Source organism: Helicoverpa armigera, chromosome 2 (genome assembly GCF_030705265.1).
Source record: "Helicoverpa armigera isolate CAAS_96S chromosome 2, ASM3070526v1, whole genome shotgun sequence".
NCBI classification, from domain to species: Eukaryota; Metazoa; Arthropoda; class Insecta; order Lepidoptera; family Noctuidae; genus Helicoverpa; species Helicoverpa armigera.
Window position 1 is genome coordinate 7,374,601 of NC_087121.1, and position 16,275 is coordinate 7,390,875.

A 16,275-nucleotide genomic window follows, 5' to 3' on the forward strand; every position below is an offset into this window, starting at 1 on the left:
GCCGGCCGACCGAGGCGAATTGACTGATCAGTCAAGCAATCGTTCATTCGTGCTGAAAGACGACTGTGTGTCGTGTGAAGTAATTATATCAGTACTATGTATGGCTTGCACTTCAGTGAGCCGACAAAGGAATTGTCTTGACCACTTCACTTTGCGGTATCGTGATCGCTGAAACCACGTTTCACCTTATCCACTTGACAAGTACATCATTGATCTGGAATACTATGCAGTATCCCTTTTCTCAGAACGCCCATTTGAATCTTTTATTTCAACGTAGAAGATCACTGGACTACACCAGAGGGAAAGCACTCCTAAACGAATATTCTTGGAATATTTTTCTTTGTTACTTTTCGTGGAAATTGCATCGCCAAAGATGTAATAGTGAAAAAAGTTGCCTGATGGAATAATTATTTATCAAAAGCATTTTATTTTACACACAACGGAACACAATAGGGCATAAAAGCATACCTGAATATAGCTGTATAAAATATTTATACATTTGCTTTTGTTATGCATAATGTTTTAGAAAAACTCGCTGAATAGAAATTCTTGTCTCGTGGTTCTAGAATAAAAATACTGTAGTTTATTGTAAAAAGTAAAATCCCATTTAAAGTTCGCGAGAGGATTCTTTTCCGTCAACAGAAGAGTTAACTTAAACCCACAACCGGTTTAAAACCCACGTCCGTACATTTAACCCTAACTCTGCATCAGCTAACACCTTGCCGGGCAAAAAGGACCAAAACCCAATAACAACGTACGGAAACTAGACGAGTGCCGTACTTCTCACTGTTTTATTCGCTTGTCTGACTTTTAGAGTAGTCTGTTTTACCTGTGTTATCCCCAGGCTTAATATACGAGTCTTGTTTAGGCAACGACAGTTGGAATGCCTGTCGCTCTAAGACGTGCTTCCAACACCATTAGGTGTGTTTACTTTTTGTTGTAACGCCTACAAGGTAAAGTCTCAAATTTTGTGGTTCTAAATAATTCTGTTTACATTTCTACGAGTTCTTCCAGTTAGCTCCTTTTTTGTTTTGTGGAAGAAAACCTTCAAATTTTCCGACCCTCTCGAGCCAACACACCTACGCGGAATTTTTATTTATAAAAACCCGTACGGTAAAAGTTGAATCGAAAAACAACAGACTACATACTCCCAGTCCTTAATGACACGTAGGTACTGGTAGAAACAGTATTTAATAAATAGCCGAGTTCATACTTTTTACAGCATAGAGCAAACACTCGTGCATAATGGACGGTTGAAACTCAGGACAGTGGACTTCCCAACACAATAAAAAAATACAACCTTCCAACGTAAAAACTATTCCGCGAACAGGAAAATCGACAGGATTTCAACGTGTGCATTTAATATCAATCACATAAGCCGTTTACACTGGAATTGCTAATAAAACGAAGTTTCCCTTTGCATACACAGAATCCTCGCCTACATATTGTATGTAGCACGTGATGAATAGGTATCGACAGGTGTATATTCATACAAGTCAACGCGTAACTTTAATAAATAATGGGTGAGCTCCAACTATCAATCATTCAGCGGAGGTGTTAGCTAATTACCTTCGCTGTACGTTAAAAGCGGTTGTGTCTATAACAACCGCGGGATGGGAGATGAACGACAGAACATCAATCAATGTTAGTAACACATTTACCTACACAGACCTTTATTGTCGTAGTACTGCGAACGAGAAAATAAGCTATCGATCTAGTGCCGTAGCTGCAATAAATAACGATGCTATGTTAAGTTTTAAAATAGGAAGCGTTTTGTGAAGATATATTGGTTTACATTTTGTAGAATATACACGTAGAGTTTCAGTTGAATCAATAGTTGTTAGCACGCAACTCGTACACGTAGGCAAGTTAGGTTATCAACCAGAGGATTATAGGAAAAATAGATACACGCATGTTCTATTACTACGTCTATTTGAATAGTTATTGGATCCAGGTATCGATAAAATCAGTTCCAAATACATTCAAAGTGCTTATCCAGACAGTGATCGAATAGACAGTGTTACAAATAAAAACAATTTTGAAAACATACTCATAGTCATATTTTATGTATATACCTGAACGTAATTCGAGCTCAGAATTATAACAGGTGTATAAATAAAAGAATTACATTACATTGCGCGCAAAACGTTCAAGATTATACAGATAGAAGGAACATACTTATCACTTCTTTCCTGTTGGATATGACTCGTGTGGCCGTCACAAAAACGTGGCATCGTGACTTAATTTACATTCCATAATATTCCAAAAAAATGCTTCGCATTTTTGTAACTTCGTGAAGCAAACAAGGAAGTGATTTCGTATTGTAGCACCCCAAAAAATGTACCAACATTTTTCTAAATCGCCTCGCGTTCCTGCAACGCAAATATTCTTTACGGCGTACAACTTAAAACGTCCCGACAATATAACAGAAATACACACATGGTGAGCAAAATATCGAATCTTTTATAACAATATGCTTCATGGTTCGACAAACAAGCGTATTCGGAGTACAGAAACAAGCTTTGCTGATTGCGAATGGCGCTTACCGTCGAATACAAATTGTAAGCGTATTTCCTTCAAGTTAATTCACCAAAGTAGAATTGACCTTAAGTAGACAATTTCTGTCGGTAATTTTCAGATTTCGTGTGTAAAATATTTTTGTATGGTCAATATTTAAACCATTTTTATTTGAACGTATATCACTTTATTCCTATTATGTACGTATTTGTGCTTTTCATGAAAAGTATCTCAAGCTGAAGTCAATCGTAGCATGTAAAATACTACCTCTTGAAAAAGAGGAAAAGCTGGTATTTTTTGCGTTCGTTATTGTCAGAGCAAGGTTTTTCTGAAAGATTTTTTTGGAAAGTGTACCTAAGTGTAGTGTACCGGAAAAGCTGTCAATTTGGTATCCAGGAGCAGGCTAGCGTAGATTGCAAGTCAATATGTTTTCATAGGGTTTTTTTTAAAAAGCATACCAGAAAGTCTTGTAAAAAAATTAAAAGCATAAAAATATTTGTTGATTAGGTACCTTTATCAAGTTAAGAACACGACTATTAGTCAAAATATCAAATAAATATAATATACCTACATATCAACTTCACTGGTTTGATGGCTACCATAAGATGTCTCCATGGCTACCCAAGATTTGTGGCTCTCAGATCTCGACGGTATCGCATTAGAGTATGATAACCAGACACGCTGCCTGGAAATAATACAATAAAAAAAGTATGATAACAAAGATTTGTGGCTGAAGGCTCTAATAGTATTTTTTTTTGTTGTGTTAAGAATAGAAAAAATATTTATATAACATGTTATATAAATATTTTTTCTATTCTTGTTCTTTTTGTTATTAGGTTAAATAATATCAGGATATTATTTTAGGTTGTCAATATCAATACAAACTCTAAATATAGCAGGAAAACTTAGTATCAAAACATTGTCTGCTGGGCCGAAACATTTATTGTTAGTGTGCCTCATTGTTTAGCTAAACGACGGTCATTGTGCTGCGAATCCTCAAAAAATGAGCAACTTTCAACAAAATGTTTTTGTGACTCCCCACGGAGACGAAGCGGCGAAAGTAAGTCTTATAATTTGAAAAGGAAATCATTGTTTTTAACTTCAGAAATCTTGGTTGATATTCGTGTTTTGATAGCCCTTAATATGATATAAAATAAAATTGTCGTACCAGTTTCTCTCTTGAAGCTATAATTCCTCTTAACCCAAAGTGTAGTTATAAAGTTTTCTAGAGAGCCCTTAACTCAATTTGTCTGGCGGCCACATAAATATATGACTAAAGCTAAGTTTTTCAAGACGTAGCGTCTGAAGACTTTGAACAACAAAGTATTGACTATAAATCATTAAAGACTCGAGAGCACTACACCTATCAGAAAATATAACAAGAAACTATAAATATTAGCCTTGTTGAAAAACTATTACCTCTTTAGTAAGTCTTACCTGATAAAGTAACCCCAAGTAGGCAACTTAACACTCCTAATAAGATCCAAGACTGTCCTTCCAATTCATTATTTCGATTCATTTTAAGACCGCACATTATTCCAATAACTCCTGAAAAATTATATCATTGATTTATTCTATTGAAGAAAAATATGAAAGTGATATGAGTTTCATTCAAAAAAATATTGCAGCTGAATTGATAGGATTGAAGTAAAAAAATGGGTTTTTGATTAGTTTTTGATACCTATAAATGTTTAATTAAAATTATGTACTTATGTTTTGGTTAAATTATTGAAGTGTCTCTGGACAAAGGTGACTCCTAATCGGTCCTTTGGGAAATCAGTACTATGATCATGATAATGTCTTTGTAATTTAGCTTATTTGGGACATTACATTCACAAATCGAGACATTACAAGTTCTTGTGATATCGACACGTCACGCAAGTCTTAAAATAAAATGTATCATGACTTTGTTAAGAAAGTTTTATTCCCTACAGAACTTGATAAAGTAATATTTTTGTTGTCTGGGTAGATAAGTATTTGAAGTAACATTTTATTTGGTAAATATGAAGTGGTTATATAATACTTCTGATATTTTAAAGTCCCAACTATGTTTATTACTTATATTTGTCTATTTAACCCTTTTTGTCAGGTTCAGACTTGATTCCAATTATCCTCACCAGGATTTCTTAATTAGCCATAAACTCGTTACTACATTGTCCACGTTTCTTTTTTCTTTTTTGCAGTAAAGTACACACCAACTAAGAAGAACATTCCTCCAACTATAAAGAAGATAATCATCCATTTGCTGTAGACAAAACCTGAATGTGAATTAAAGAAATATTTAAAGAAATGTGATGAAGTCCTAATTATTTATACTGGTTGTCATCATACAATCTTAAATTTCTCTTCGTGTGAGCTGCCAGCTTAATCTTCAGGGATAGCGGGGTGTCAGTTTTTTTAAATGAACCTGACGGATATAAACCGACAAATACCTACATGACTCTAGGCTGATTTATGACCCACTCAGAAATCATCATCCTCCGAGCCTTTTTCCCAATCATGTTGGGGTCGGCTTCCAGTCTAACCGGATTCAGCTGAGTACCAGTGCTTTACAAGAAGCGACTGCCTATCTGACCTCCTCAACCCAGTAACCCGGGCAACCCGATACCCCTTGGTTAGACTGGTGTCAGACTTACTCACGGAGGAGAAAAGACTAGCGGAGGTGCCCTAACGTAAAATCTCCTAACAAAGCAGCGCGCCAAAATTCGGGTGAGCGGGGGACGAGGAACGTTACTGGCTCCACCCGTGCTACACCCTTAAACGCCTTTTATGGGAAACCACCCATTTTTTGTAAATCCATCTAGCGTGGAATAGGATAATTAAAATCAAACCCTAAACTAACATCGACCACTAGCGGCATACTCAAAAGTAAAGTAAATACTCAAAATTAATAATTCTTTAAAAATAGTAATTGAATTAGAAAGTTTGAAGAAGCATTCATTTGAAATGAACGAAGAAAAAGAGAGAGATAAAAAAGTTAGAAAATTAATTGTTATATAAGTATTATTTTGTGCACAGAACTGGCCCCACAACAATTTATTTACTCCCCCAGAAATGAAATAGGTATAATTCTTTCTACTAGGAATCATTAAACGGAGACTCGATGAAAAATCATTTTTATTCACCACGGGTCTAAAATACCCCCATGGTGTAATTTCAGTATCAACTTATGTCATTGTGTTAGTTCATCTACTAGCCACTATGGCATCACAAGCACGAAAATTCGTTCTATTTGTTCTAGAACCGTGCTGCGATAACTGTTGTTATTTTCGATGTTGCCATATTACGAAATTCACCAAGAAAAATGGGAATTAAAATTATAGGGACAGTGTTTATCAAATTAGAGTTTTCACAACTGTATCATAACGGCGTATCCACTTTATGTGACTTTATGTGAGTCGGATATTGCTCTAAGTAAAGGTACATTCAAAAACTATGTACGGCAAGAGAGATATACCTACTTATGTAAAACATTACTGATGATGAATATAAATAAATCTACGCTAATTTTCGTCACATCTTATATTTGTTATAAATTTTTAGAGCCATTGCAAAAATACTGTTTTTATAAAATGTAGTCTTAGATCTTATTACATGTAAAGTTAGAGTTATAATTAATTTTAAGATAATTGCAGATTTTTTAAATAAGACCTTTTTTATGGGTGATTGAATTTTCGATGTCTGGTAGCACTTAATTTTGTAACGGCTCTCTGTCTTGATGAAATATACGTAAGTCGACTACTTACCGAAAGATGGTGTTTTTATAATTTTAAATTTTCGTGATAATATATCATATGTTTTGGTTTGTAAATAATCTATTAAAAAACTTGTAGGATGCAAGGAAAAATGAAGCTGCTTTTAAGGCAAAATTGGTACCAATAATTACATTGATTCAAGATTCATACGAAAATAATACAAATTCACTTAGAGGTTCTAGAAATGCAGCTATTCGACGACAGATGTCTCTAGCAAAAAATATGTTTTAAAGTTAAAAATATTAATTACACGTGAAATGTTATCCTATGGTATGTTTGAGTTTTGATCCTGAGCAATTTCTACAATTAATGATAGCGCATTTCATCGTTTTAATCGAGTAACAAATAAAATCTATTGAAATTGTGGTAAAAATACAACTATGACAAGATGTCAGTTAGATGTGAAGGACGGTATATGGGCGGTGTCCAGCCACGCCTGCCGTGACGTAGTCGTGACGTATTTGACCTACCTGAAGGCGCGTGACCTACCTGCGTTAGGGAATCTCCGCTAGTCTTTTCTCCTCCGTGGACTTACTGGCTTCTGACTACCCGTGACCCACTCAGAAATCTGTATTGCTAATGTCAAACTTTTTGTCGTCACGGGACATTACCATTGCCAGTTGTAGAAACCGCAGGTATCGGCGGGTGGAGGCATGGCAGAGGTGTATGAGCAACATGAACTTGTGCCCGGAATATAGTTGCGAACTGCCATTGAGTTTTTTATCTAGATTGTACATTCTAGTCTATCTTATTCAATGGCCCTGACTGACCCTGTAATGATGAATAAGAAGCCAAAAACGAAAATTATTGAAATCTACTTACTTCCATTTCCTTGTACTATCTGTTCTCACCGGTGGTGGCATATTTTGTCGACATGTGGGCAAATTGGCCCCTTTTAAACAAGCACTTAGCTTAAATAAAATGTAGTTATGAATGGAAATACATGTTACACTCCATTCAACTTTTTATGGGGAAAACGGACAATATCTTTTCGAGATTCCCTGAATGCGGATGACGTGTGACATCCATGTGTCAATTATTACTTTATTGTTTTTGCCGCTAAGAAAAAATGTTGCCTAATCAAAGATAAAAAGGTCTGTCTTTACTGTTTCAGTGCAAAACCTCAGATAAAGAAAAGAAAAGCTCAAGAAAAATACCTAGCTACAAATATAACCCGTTCCCATAACCACAATCAAAAAGTTGGAGTTTCGAGCCAAAAATTATGTTTAAACGTACAAAGAAAGGTCAGGTCGGGAATAAAGTCCATTGATTTCAGTTTACAAATCGACTTTTTGTGGTAATAGTGTGGTGTTAATGTGGTGTGCGGAGAGCGGAAAAGTGCGAGCGTGAAAGGCGGGCCTGCTCGTTCAATATTCATGAGCCAACTTAAACGGTTAGGCCACGAAGTTAGAGGGGGAAATCGGAGGGAACATTCTTGTCTTATAAGTCAAACGGAGTAATCTGTCAATGAATGTCTGAGTTGCAAATGGAAAGCAAATGTCACGTAGCAGCGCTTTCGCACTAACTTTTCCGCTCGGTTTTGATGCACAGATCGTACGGGCGGACAACAATTGACACTTATCGGTTGAAACGATAACATGACACGACGCGACAGGTATTTTGCCGCTCTGAATGTGTCGCGCGTAACGAGTCCGCTAATGCGAAAGCGCTGTAAGTGTCCATCCATATTGTACATATTATACCTAATAGAGCGACAAAAGCAACTCAAGTTTATAGCAGTTAAACGAAAATGTATAGGTACTCGTGCTTTGTGAGTTATTTGTGTCGCTACATTCCACATTTTCCAAGCGAAATACTAAAAATGTCACTACAATACAGATTGTGATTTAACAGAGCACGTAAATATAAGAGCGCTTATATGAAGCAAGCTACCTCCGAAAGCTCCCTGACTGGCAAGAATTTCAATCAATACCATTTCTTTTATCTTCAACTATTAAAATATTATTCATGAATACTAATTAACTTATTACCCGCTGTTTTCAAGGCTCCACAACGAGCTGCTACGTTCGAACCATTGAACTAGACGATTAAAATAACTGTTGCCGTAATGGTGTCTGTATTTGCCTACTCCGTTGCAGTTGCAATTGAATACCTTAGGAATTAGGTAAATCGCCTCTTTTCCGCATCATTAACATTTGTTATGTGTTTAATTCCGTGAGTATTTGCATCGCATTATTTATTTTTGTATCGCAATGTAACGCATAAATAAGAATTAAGGTTTTAGTATGTGTTCTGCGTCTTCGGTAGTGTTCAAAAGATCTCTCCGTTCAAGCAATCCCGTTTAAATATTATATTATAAAAAAACAATATTAAAGACAGTGAGCTTAAGTTATGCCATAATAATTTGGAGATCAATCTGTCTTTTTTTTCTGTACGTACATAGCAAAACTGACTACGTAATGTAATACAATAAGGAAATCATATTAAAAAGCCTACAATAAAAGAGGATAAAGAGATATTAAATCAAAAATTCCGTAAAATAGATTGAAAAGATTATTATAAGTTTAAGCAGCTTACCGAGGGGCCGTCATTCCAATATCCCTCAGCCATCCATTATCGAATCAGTAAATTCGATTTACAATCCCAATTCGGAGTTTGATCCTTCTGATCTGCAGTCAATCTTTTAATGACAGATTTCAGTTACCGCGGAAGATAAATGGCAGTTGAAAATCTTTGTAGAAAGCCAACAAATATTGGATTAAGGACAAAAAATATGTTCTAATAATATTGATCACTTTGAATAGTACCTCTGTGTGTAATGTTATTTCTGTTTGGTTGATTTCGTATAGTTTGTACATATGAGTTTTCCAAGCGTTCATTTGACATTTGTTTTCCAATAGTTTATTTATTTTTGCGGTTACAGGTATTTTGAACTATTAAGACAAATGAACTTCCCGTGCAAATTCAATTTAAAGTGAGACTGTGATGACAATCGTGTGATGGACAACCGATATTACGTTCAGCCTGCTATTTTTTGTGATCGTTCATATACCTAGCTGGCTGGGAGCCTATAGTGTAGGTATGTAAGCGGTAGCACTAGGTATACCAGCATAAATTATGCAATAGATAAACCTTAGTGAGAACTAAGGCTGCTGCTTGGTTACTGCCCCAGTATGTACGCTCGTAACTTAGGTTGTGTGTTTAAGTATGATTTAGCATAAACCGCCTGGTTAACCAATTGCTCTAGAAGTTGTTAAGGTTATAAATGATGCTATAATATTTGGGATACTCACGTTGCCATAGGTAGGTAGACTGAATAAAAGAACGCAAACAGTAAGCAAAGACCACTTCTAGCAATCAAAAGAGTGTAGCGGTAAATATATCTACGCACATCGGGATAGAATTCCAAAGGTATATCTACCAGTTGTCATCGTAAATTGGCTGCTTAGAATTGGCAATATTTAAGAAGGCGTTGGTAAGACGTCTGATAAACTAGATATCCCAAGGCGAGCTTATCGATATCGCAGCCTCAATTTAGAACATTTTGTGTTTAGATATATTTGCATGTCACCTGGCAAGAATTTCCTGTGTGCCTCCAAGAAGTGCCTCAGTTAAAATTTGTTTTATAGTTTTTAGTGTATTTTTCTAAAAATCTATTCGCACAAACAACTTTATTAACTGCCAAAATCAGGCAGCACATAAATTACCTTACGATTGTGTCGCATACAATAATGCGAACAACAAATCAAACATAATAGCCATTATTATTTCAAATGTTCAGTCGGTTCCGAGAACAAATTATTGTTCTCATAAGTACTCAATTAATTCAAAACAGTTTGATATTTTGCTAGATCATAATTAACGTCTCGGTGTAATGTATAGCTGGCATTTAACGTGTAGCATTACTCATTACAAGAGCGGCCGTGGCGCCATCTGTGCGATATTGAGTGCCATAACGTATCATTCATCTGTGTAACAAATGACACTACGCAAGAAAGAGACAACACGCTATGTGTCAAATGCTCGGGGAAAGTTATTGTAGGTGTCGCTTGAAGCTGTGGAGATAATGTTTTTGTTGCGATTTCTACGTTACTTGTGTAGGCTGGACTTGTTTAAGTTTTGCTACAAACATTTTCATTAGAAATGTAAAAATCGATTATAATTGTGTCCATTTTAATAACAACCGTGTAATAAAACATTCCCAGCTTTCCCCTAAGCTGTGTTGGCCAGACTATTAATAATCTCGTGTTATATAGGCCTATCCGACTCCTTATTCGTGCATCTGTGTCTTACTGACTGAGATTAAACCTACGACTGATCGTTCATTTATTTTATGAATGATTGCCTAACTGTAAGATTGGAGGAAGAATACAAGCAGAACGTAATGTAGAAAATCTGTTTTTTAAAAGGGAATTTCTTTTGGGTATTTTTGTTTTTAAATAGAAGTACTTATGTAGTACCTATATCTATTTTTATGTTACATCTACTATTTTAATAAAGCGTTGGGCCTTTATAAATAGCAACACAGATCACGTATATGTAGGTACCTAAGTAGATAAACCTAAATCAAAACATTGCTCAGTAAAAGACGATGTCTATTTTCTCTCTAAACGTACAACAATATTCATCCATCAATGGGCATTAAAAGGCGCACTGTGAAGAATAGTAGTCGACTGTCGAACCAGTTTAGTTCGACTTCCACCCAATCGATTATGCTACCTAGCGAGAGAAATTGGCAGCGAACATCCCATTCAGAAAGCTACAAAAGTTTGGCACATTACGCTGTGACGAAGCAAAAATAAGGCAAAGGATTGCAAAGTAATAAAACGCCTACTTTTGTCTATGTATCTCGGTTTTGCAGTAAACACGAATATGAGTGGCTGGCAAGCGAGTAATTACAGCCGACGTCAATTACTTAAAACACAACCACGCGATTTAACAATGAACTATACAGGAACCCATGGAAACTTCTACTGAGCAGGGCTTATAGAAAAAGTTACGGTAAAATAAACCTTAAACCAACAGTTGGAAGGAGCAATTTCGATCATCTTAAGAAATATTAACTAGTCTATTTAATTTTCAATTTGCCGGTGTAAGACTTTAAGTGATTCAAGTTCCATACATTATTTTGTCATTACCTTCTTCTGGCAATAATTTATGCAATATCTGGTATAATTAGTACAGTATTTATTAATAGATCACAACAATAGTAAGCTTGTCTGCACCCCATCAAATTACGGAATATTCTTTATATTATTATGTGCTTTGTGTCAAAAAAGTATGAAGTGGTACCTACGATACGAACATTGACGCAGTTATCAAACGTTTGCACGAGCGTCCTCGAAGGTACTCGCACGCCACTTTTCACTTAATGACGCTCATAATAAAATTTATTATTCAATGAATTCAGAGAATCCTCTGCACTACTGTCTGTCTGCTGAGTCTAGAGTACCTGCCTATGCTAATGCTCCTCTTCTTGACACAGTCCCTGAGTTGCCTTTTACGATAGTCACAATTGAAATGCGATGGCGTATTTCACTCTATTTGCTAGAGAACTTATTAGTTAGAAGAAGTATGTTATCCATTTATTGAATAAAAATTCATTTATATTAAAAAGTTACACTTTAAATATTAAAATTGAAACAATCAAACCTGACTGATAAGTTCTATGTAAAAAACACCAGCCTCTGTAAAGCTGTGTTTGATAGGAAGGAGTAATGGCACATATCAATATTTTAAATTTTTCAAACTATTTTTACCAAAAAACATTGCTGTTTTAACAATATCAGACTGCAAAAGTAAATGCTGAAATGCATGAAACAAAATTGATATAAGGTTTCGACTACAAAATAAAAGCTTTGTTCGACATATTTCAACTCCGATCAGAATTCGGGCGAAACAAATGCATGCATTTACAACAGTGGTGTAAACATATAAGTTTATTGGCTATGCATAGATGTTGGACTTAGACGTTGGATGTTTGCGTCTGGCGCGATTCCATTACGGAATCGAATATAAGTTAGGGCAACAATGTTCCGGGCCACCCCAGTCCCTAGGCGGCGACTTGCAAAGCGTCCTTGTATTGCTTCGAGCTCTTGTTACTTGCATGAAAATACTACAAACACTGAAACTTCGTAAACATGTATCAAGTATTTATGTTTCCAAGTTTTGTTCAAGCATTGCTTTTGGAAAGTTGATTTCTGCATACACATTGACGGTTCGTGTAATATAATGACGGTGTTTGAAGTGGTTTTAAATTAATTCATGTTTTCACCTTGGTTTTGAAATTGCTAATGAAAATGACAAAACACCATCACTTATTATGACCCCTGTGGGTGCAGCAAAGGATAAATAAATTAAGAGTCAGGTAACATATCATTCTGTGGTATATAACCTGGTGGATACGTACTTATTTGTAAAGTATGTATTATACAGTAATACTTGCCCGTATCCAATAGATGACAGTCATACATAAAATAGTAAGTTATAACTTCATATTAATATATTATGACGTTATAACAATGCCAGCGAAATAAATTATGTAGGTGTAATAAAGTTGTTCTTGATTTCTATCACAAGGCTTTTAATAATAAAAGTTAGGTACAAAAGCTATTGACTTTTAAATCTAACATTACAATCAGTCCAAGCCCACGCAAGCTGTGTTTAGTTTAGCATTAGTTTTCGACGACAGCTTGTGGACACGATACGCCACGAAATTCTCTTTAACGATAATACGCCTTTTATAATTAAAACGGCTGTTATACCACCGAAGGCTGGCACAGGACAGAGAACGCTGGCGACAGCTAATAGTCGGCGTAGGAGATGGGGTCACGATCCTCAACGAGTGAGGGACCGACTAAAGAAGAAGAAGATACCACCGAAAAGAAGATTAACTATTGCGGGCTTAGACTGGCGACTATTCAATATTCATGGCGTGACAACGAGGTGGACGTAAGCTCTCGCCCAAATTCTAACTTAAAGTACTTTGATTGTATTTTGCTATTACCGACTCCACCGAATTGTGCCACTATGATGTAAGCCAGGTTTAATTAGAAGTTATTAGTTCTAGCAGTAGTTAAAGGTTTATTTTAAGCTCTGGCTGTGGGCGGTACATTTTCGATAGTCGCAGATTCTAGCCCTGATATTTCCACCAATTTTGGTAAAGTAGAATCGAAACTTTTAAGTAACTTTTGCATAAAATCGATTTTCTTTTGAAGGAGTCGTCTCGTGATTTCATAATGACTACCAAGACTTACTAAAGGTAAAATTTTGAGAACTAAGTATTTCATAGACATCGTTATAAATGCCCGAGAACCTTAGTAATCATCAATATAAAGAGACAAACGTGATAAAATCTTTATGATGATGTGTTGTGATTTTAGGCTGAAATAATAACAAACAAAAAAATATTACATCAGATGTGACAACAGATTAAATTCAATGGCCCATTAGAAGCCGAGGACTAGCTATTAAATTATAATGTACATCTAAAGTACCGTCGCCAACAAAGTCAGCAAATAATTCTAGTATTCACGAGCAACATTTAAATAACAGAACCTTTGATCATTACTCAGAGGAGACGTAATTAGCTAAGTAGTATCGAATAATTCTGTGTCAATTAAGTTGTTGTAAAGTAACGGTGTTAAGCAACTTCTGTTTCAGACCGTACCTACCCACTACAGTTACAATACAGCCGGGTACTACCATTAAAAGTTTAATGTTTCACATTAAGCTACCTATTGTCTAATTAATGGCAGGCTAAACTGAAACAGCACAACAAAATAAGTCTCAAATATCAAAAAGTCCCTAAGCTGTTACGCTAACTACCGAACTTGGTACTGCGATGTTAACTTTAATAAGCAAAAATGTTTCACTTTAATGGTCCGCAAACATTGAGCTGAAATTTTTATCGGCAAGCGTTCCTGTAGGTAGTGTGTAGACACGTCCAGTGGGCGCTGCTGGCTAGTCGCGCAGCGCAAACCCCTCGCCCGCAGCTCTCCGCGTAATTAATGTTTGCTTCAATTATAATGGGAAGGGAACATATTTTCAACATTTTTTCAAACTTCGGCCATTAAACGAAAGCTGTGCTGCACTTAATATACCCAAAGATTCCTTGCGGAAAATATAATCGGCGAGGTAATGTGTTCGTCAAAGAATTAAAGTTCACGACAACGGCAGATGCTACGACAAAATCGATAGAAATTTTGCACCATCAAAAACGTAGAGCTTGCAAAAACGCCTGCAACGGCTGAGTTAGTTATTCTTGTGGGCTTTTCACTTGGAAACTTTACAACAAAATCTTGAACGCTATCCTAAGTAAAAAGTTAAGGTTCTTATATTTTAAAGAAAAAATATCTTCATAAGTTTGTACCAGGCGCAGGGGAGAGTCACCCGGTTTACACTTGGCTTGAATGCTATTAATAAAGTTTTAACAATGCATTTTCAATTACTTGAATGCTAATACTCTTCTTAGCTAAACTTTTGTAACAGAATTAGGGAGAGCAGCGGTGAACAAAGCTTTGAGTAAAAATTTGACCTCATAAATTCGTAAACTTTTGAAGACATTTAAAAATAATCTGAATCTCTTTAGTTTAACATTATACGATGAGCCTTTTTATCAAGAAGCTGTTCTTTTCTGCTGTTCAAAACAGTTTAAAATTAATGAATAAAATTGTGCTTCAACTGGTCGTCCGCAGCACGGTCTGCTAAGGAGAATATTTCGGAAGGCAGAATTTTAGGATTTCAACTTTACAGCCAAAATATGACAAACAAAATCATATGAAACAGTTGCGTAACATTATACAAACGTTGAATTTAAATAGCTCTATTTAAAAACTAAGCTAGTTAGTTGAGAGCACTTTATTTTGCGTCTAAACACGACAGAGCAAAAACAGTAGATAGATAAGCGAACAAACTGGCCGGATAAACGACCTCCATCAGTGTTTCCGTAGTGAGAAGCAATTAATGGTGTACGTACGCCAGGGTAATTACTAGAGGGGTAAAACCGCGGGAACCTGCAACAATTACCCTCCAGCGCCTTCACTTTTGACAACACCTCAAGTATTCCTGCTTTCTGCTTTCTTGTTCAACATTTTAAAAATGGAATAAACCGTTTTTATGCTTTGATCTTTTTATAGCCACGTGGAGTTGGCAGGCTGAAAAGAAATTGTACAAAATTACCATTATAGCTGCACATACGTACATTGTTGTCGGTATGTAGAGGTAGTTAAATAAACGTTATTAATACATAATATATATGTTACTCCCTTTATATATATCCACGTTTCCATGTAAAAGCCTTTATCCACCTGTGTTAAAATATATAATTTCATAAATGTATCAATGTTTAGAATTTATATGGAATCGTTTGTAGCATGCGGATTACACGGATCAATTATTTGATTCATGGAATGTATCTGATATTTTAGAAATGGCCCAAATTAGGTTATTGTTGAAAACTCTGAATCATTTGGTTCAATAAAAAATAACAACAAACATAACACTTATATTCTCTACATAATAAATAATGATCGCTACCATATCAAAGCTTACGTACTCAATGAATATGAAAACACTCACGTCTGGCAAAACATTCCTGGTATTTAGAAGGGCTTTCAATAAAACTTGAAAAACATATCAGAAAGATTTATAAACACAGAAGGACTTTATTTCAATTTAAGTGATGCGGCACAAACGCTTGTAGAAATGCAAAATTCTTATAAACAGAGTTTTCGAGTAGATCCGAGCGGTCGGTCAAGCGTGAAGAATGCATGCGCTATTCGGAATCCTACACAATACACGAGTTTAGAACTTTGTTGCGACTGTTGCAAGCGGCCCTCAATAAAACGCTATTGCTATCGCCATACTTCTTGGCGTTTGTCGCTGCATACATTTTTTCACATACATAAATAGATTGTGGCACAAGTTAAATTGGAAAAATCGTTCGATGTGAAAGTTGTGTAACAATCAGCGGTGTTAAGATTCGCTGGGTCTCTGGGCCAATGCAGGTTTATTTAATTTTTTGTTATTTAGATAAGGTTTA

The 16,275-nt window shown here is 35.7% G+C and overlaps 1 long non-coding RNA gene across 2 annotated transcripts; it reads right to left on the minus strand.

Annotated features, from left to right (window-relative positions):
• Window positions 1–597: 597 nt before the first annotated feature.
• Window positions 598–7,288, minus strand: LOC110377218 (uncharacterized). 2 transcript variants are annotated; one of them, XR_002429596.3, is made up of 5 exons: window positions 7,095–7,288; window positions 4,635–4,775; window positions 3,955–4,065; window positions 3,089–3,202; window positions 598–2,372 (listed from the first exon to the last, which is right to left on the minus strand). It is a non-coding gene; the product is annotated as an uncharacterized LOC110377218 (long non-coding RNA). The 2 variants fall into 2 exon arrangements; XR_002429595.3 differs by having other exon boundaries at window positions 603–2,372; window positions 4,635–4,762.
• Window positions 7,289–16,275: the final 8,987 nt, after the last annotated feature.